Source organism: Danio aesculapii, chromosome 1, assembly GCF_903798145.1.
Source record: "Danio aesculapii chromosome 1, fDanAes4.1, whole genome shotgun sequence".
In the NCBI taxonomy this organism is placed as follows: Eukaryota; Metazoa; Chordata; class Actinopteri; order Cypriniformes; family Danionidae; genus Danio; species Danio aesculapii.
The window spans coordinates 15,354,652-15,360,823 of NC_079435.1; positions in this window are offsets into that span (position 1 = coordinate 15,354,652).

The window sequence follows — 6,172 nt, forward strand, 5'->3', positions numbered from 1 at the left end:
GGTTTACAGAGAATGGTCTGAAAAAGAGAAAATATCCAGTGAGGGGCAGTTCTGAGGCGCAAATGCCTTGATGATGCTAGAGCTTGGAGGAGAATGGCCAAACTGGTTCAGCTGATAGAAAGGCAACAGTAACCCAAATAACCACTCGTTACAACCGAGGTATGCAGAAGAGCATCACTGAACGCACAACACGTCCAACCTTGAGGCGGATGGGCTACAGCAGCAGAAGACCACACTGGGTGCCACTTCTGTCAGCTAAGAACAGGAAACTGAGGCAACAATTAGCACAGGCTCACCGAAATTGGACAATAGAAGATTGGAAAAATGTTGCCTGGTCTGATGAGTCTCGATTTCTGCTGCGACATTTGGATAGTAGGGTCAGAACTTGGCATCAACAACATGAAAGCATGGATCCATTCTGCCTTGTATCAACGGTTTAGGCTGCTGCTGGTGGTGAAATGGTGTGGGGGATATTTTCTTAGTACACTTTAGACCATTTAGTACCAATTGTTCATCGTGTCAATGCCACAGCCTACCTAAGTATTGTTGCTGACCATGTCCTTCCCTTTATGACCACAGTGTACTCATCTTCTGATGGTTACTTCCAGCAGGATAACGCGCCATGTCATAAAGCATGAATCATCTCAGACTGGTTTCTTGAACATGACAATGAGTTCTCTGTACTCAAATTGCCTCCACAGTCATCAGATCTCAATCCAAAAGAGCACCTTTGGGATGTGGTGGAACGGGAGATTCGCATCATGGATGTGCAGCCGAGAAATCTACAGCAACTGCGTGATGCTATCATGTCAATATAGAGCAAAATCTCTGAGAAATATTTCCAGATATTTCCTGAATCTATGCCACAAAGGATTTAGGCAGTTCTGAAGGCAAAAGGAGGTCCAACCCGGTATTAGTGAGGTGTACCTAATAAAGTGGCCGGTGAGTGTATGCAAGTATATGTACATGTTTATATTTGTTAGATACATTACTTTAGGTGGCATGGTGGCTCAGTGGTTAGCACTATCGCCTCACAGCAAGAAAGTTGCTGGTTTGAGTACCGGCTGGGTCAGTTGGCATTTCTGTATGGAGTTTGCATGTTCTCCCCATGTTCGCATGGGTTTCCTCTGGGTGATCTGGTTTCCTCCACAGTCCAAAAACATGTACTATAGGTGAGTTGGTTAAACAAAATTGGCCGTAGTGTGTGAATGTGTTTCCCAGCACTGGGTTGCGGCTGGAAGGGCATCCACTGCGTAAAACATATGTCAGACTAGTTATCGGTTCATTCCGCTGTGGCGACCCATTATAAATAAGTGACTAAGCCAAAGGAAAATTAATGAATATACATTTTTTTAGTATCATTGTAATATTAATAGGTTAATTTAGTTTTTCTGTTTCTGGAGTTGTTATTATATATAAGTTGTATGACTTTAATATTTGGCCTGATAACATTTCTTCCAAAATTATTCAAATTTTTTAAGAATGAATTATGAATTCAATGTTGTGACTGTAAATCAGAGGTTATTCCACTAAGTATTGATTTTCTAACTCTTCTCAAGTTAAAACATTGCCATTATGTTGTCTAAATATGAATATGAAAAAAAACTAGCACTCACTCTAGATCTAAATTCTCTGAGAACAAACAAGTTGTTTTGTATAACTTGCACTCCTTGTGTGTATTGCCTCTTCTTGTTGAATCGCTAAATGGCTCCTCAATTGTAAGTTACTTTGGACAAAAGCGTCTGCTAAATGACTTTATGTAAATGTAAGTAATGCTCTAAACGACAACCTTTTTATTGCAAATTTGGAGAAGATTTAAATAATACAGAAACCATTTACATTTTTTAAACTATTTTTTTCTAGCTCTATTTATGCATGTAGATGTGTTATGTTGAGTGTCCTGATTTTATGCTGTGAAATGACCAGGAATGTAGGAGCAGGAATGAAAAGAAAGGGTTACTAAAAAAATTATGTAAGTTCGGCTCTCCTCGTCACAGGCATCTCCATGGTTACCCCCCTCCCAACATGGCTTTGACAAGGAGAACTGAGGAGCAAGGGTGCGAAAAAAAGCCCTCATTCCATTGCATTCAATAAGACCAAACGCACATTTATTCGTCGAGCTACATCATTAACTTCATTATTCATCATTATTAAGAGACGATTCTTTCTACTCGGCTTGGGTTTGACACTGTAAACCCTAAACTCCAGTGCCAGATCACAGAGGATCAAAGACAGACTGCAGGTATGTGGAAAGACCTGATCCATGTGTGCATGTGCAGAGATGTTTTATACTGTTACGCTATACTTAAAGTACTAAATTGGGAATATTGTTGGAAAACCTTCTGTATTGTTAGGAATGAGTGACACATTTTGATATGATGTTTCATTTGCTGCAGTGCACTGCTGTGTCCTCATTATATTCAGAAAATTATTCAGTTGTCTTTTATTCTATACTTTTTAGAGGACACAATGCCCTGGATGTTTCTAGACTGGTTCGTGCCTGTCTACCTGCTGATTTCTGTCCTGGTCTTGGCTGGTTTTGGAGCATGTCTGTATTTTCTGGAGCCGGGTCTACAGGACGCCCACAAGTGGAGCAACAAGTCACTGAGGCACCAGCCATTGGCTCCTATAAGGCAAACACACTGCAGGGATGACGACAGCAATGCTTTGTTATGATGACACCCTTGTGGACATTTGTGCCAGACCATGCCACTTTGTCAGAAACCATTCATTGTCGTTTCATTGTTTTTTTAATTTATAAACAATGACTTCCAATGGGAAAATGGTTTAATACAGCTACAACTCCATCTATTTCGATTATTAATGATTATGAATATTAATGATTACTGTTTGCATTTAAAGTTGTAAAAAAAGTTATATAAAAGTGGTATCTCCCTGTTGTTTCAAGGGTAACCATATAGCAGCGGTTCTCCAATGGGAGCTTAAAAAGTCAAAAAGTGACTACAGATTATTCATATTGATATATTTTAAGTCTGCATGAAATGAAAAAGAAACAATGTTTATTTTGTTAGCGCACGTTTTTTGTCTTAAGATGAACGATTATTTTCGCGCACTGAAAAAAATTTAAGTAATCTTTAATCAAAATCTGTCATTTGCTTCTGCTATGGAACGGGAGTCTCTCTGATGACATCATTTTGACGGCTTGGACATAATATGCTTAACCACGCCCCTCCAAATGTTAGTTTGCTGCGAGTGTTATGCTGCTCTCACACCAGACGCGGAATGAGTGTCAATCGCGAATGATTTACATGTTAACTCAATGCAAAGACGCGAATAGACATCCAGCGGCGTAATACGTCCGAATGACGTTTTGTGCGTTTGATGCATTTAACACGTGTTTCGTGCGAATCGCTCAAGTTGGAAAATCTGAACTTCAGCAGACTTTTGCACCGCGTTAACCAATTAGGAGCTTGCTCTTATAGGATTATGATGTACCGCCTGTTGAAGCTGATTTGCTGATTTCTGTCCTGTTCTTGGCTGGTCTTGAAGCATGTCATTTTGGCGTTTCGCGCGAATCGCTTAAGTTGGAAAATCTGAACTTCGGTAGACATTTGCACCGCGTTAACCAATCAGGAGCTTGCTCTTGTAGGTGCATGATTATGATGTACCGCCTGTTGAAGCGGATTTGGCGCGTGAATGAAGGGTGTAAATGCTAAATGTTCATGCATCCATTTACGCGCATGCCACGTTTGGTGTGAACACAGCTTTACACACAGAACACAGTGTGTGTGTGCTTATTGTTTTAGTCGGCTATAGTCTGTTTGGTGTGTTCAAGCGCAGATTTTTGGCCTAGATGCGATCTAATGTGAAGCGACAACACAGTTTTGTTCAACACAGACTCATTGTGGATATCTACCTGTCTGCATTTCTGGAGAGCATGAATTATATAGCCAGAGGTATGTCTGGCTGCATTTCGTCTTTAAAATGAACGCTATGTCTGCGTTATGATGCCGCCGACGGCTTCTGTTCCTTTATGTGCTACCAGCTGACCGCTTACCTCTGCGTGGACTGCTTTTATGATGTTACCAGTTTGCTCAGTAGCTCACCGTATCTGTTGACAGACTTGGGACGTGTATCGGAGTTGACTGTGACGACGGGGTTCGAGTCTGGCGAAAACTGTTCCAGAAACCAGGTAAAACAAAAGCAAAAATAAATAAATTTAAATTAATAAATAAACAACAGGCTGAAAACATGGTGAAATCACGAGGCTGTGATGCCTTTTCTTTTTGTAGATTGCCTTTGAAAACATCAGTTGGGTTGGGGGTGGGTGGGTCAGTCGGTCATTCAGTCAGTCAATTGACAGCAAGCTGGCCTGCTCGGCTGAAGTGTATATTGCGCCCTCTGGTGGATTTAAAAGAGGATGCGCGGGAGAAATTTGCATTTTGCAAAAACTGCGAGCAGTCATACCTCCAGTCACGTATTTTGTTGTACCAAGAAATGTACACCTGGGTACATATCCGCAATGAGCCTGGGTTGGTTTCGTTGGTGCTAGTTGTTTGGCATTGGCTTGGTGTGTCCCAGGCCCAAAGATGAGAGGTAAAGTGAAACAAAAAAAATTGCACCCCCTACTCGACATTCCGTTTCAGTTGGAAATGCTGAATATAATATTGTTAAGTATTATATTAATATAATAGTAATGTCCTGATTTTTTTATTTATTTATGCTGAAACCAAAATTATTAAAGAAATAATTGGGCCAAAACCAGATCATTTCAATTTGGTCGTAGAATTTGGGTAAATGTGTAGCCCTTTTTACACTTGGTATTAAGACGGATTTATGTGTGTATTGTCATATGTGGACAACGTTAAATTCAGATGTAAAGCATGTCCACTTTAAACAAGAATTTGTCTAAAAAATCTTTTATAGTGTAAACACTCATCAATAGCCAAACAGCCACTAAAAATCATACTGACCTAATTCTCAAATGGTTTAGTGTCTGAAGTAGCACAGCCAGATGGGATTGGAACCTTGCCATTTACTATGTTGCTTCCACGTTATGAAGCTATCACAGGAGATCCTGATTCTTTCACATAGTATAGTATAGTTTTGCTGGTCCCAGTGCAGAAACGGAAGCTGCAGCTCTCTCTATTGTTGTCCATAATCTCCTTTTGCATTTAAATGTCAATTATGCAAGCTTAATATTGGAAAAAGCTCATCCATTTATATGGTCATAAACTCTTCCCTCAAATATATCTGGAAAGGTGTTGAATGCTACATGTTGTAACTTACAGTATCATTTTGTGTGCACAAAATCAACTTTTATATTTGGTGCATTGACTAAATGTTTTCAGAAATCCCAGTGCATCTCTAATGATTCATATTAATGTTGTTATGAATAATATCAGTTAGCTAACCATTATTTCTGCTCTATTCAAAGCATAGCATGGCACGAAACAGCTATACACTGTCATTTCCCACATAACCTCCCACTCAAGTCAACGTTGGAGTAAATTTTGGTGACATTTGGCCAAACTGGAGGAACAACTGTGACATTTGTGTGAAGGAGGTATTGTGTCCAAACACATTACATCCAATGAAACAACAAGAGGGAACATTTCCAGGTCATGACGGTCATGTACAGGGTCGCATTTTAGGACATGCCTGAAAAACCAGGAAAAGCAATGTCTCGAGATGCACATACTGTGAATTTAAGAGTAAACCATATAGGGAATGCTAACCAATGCTGATTTACCGAATGCTGATATAAAAAAACTTCCATATTTCAAAAGTATATGCATTTCATGAATAGCAAATCGATTTTGGATGTATGATTTAGATGTTTTGACTTTGAAATGTCTTTAAAAAACTAAAGAACAAAAAATTGCTTACAATACTCTTATTTATGGAGTTGGGTTCTTATGTGAGACCTATATTTATATTTATGTGTCAATAGTTTTGTGTCATTTGCATAATTTTTTGGACTGAGATGTCTAGATTTATACAAATGCCAATAGCGATACATTTTCCTTTTAAAAAAAGTGTGGGGAAAAAACAATGATTTAGACGATCATGCATCATATCTCCATTCAAAATAAAGTGGATAATTGCACCATCAATTGTAGCATGTTGTTTTCTTTCAATGGAAATATATTAAACACAAACTGGTCCAGAAATGTTTCTCTTCTCCACTTGATTTGGGAGTTTCACAAAT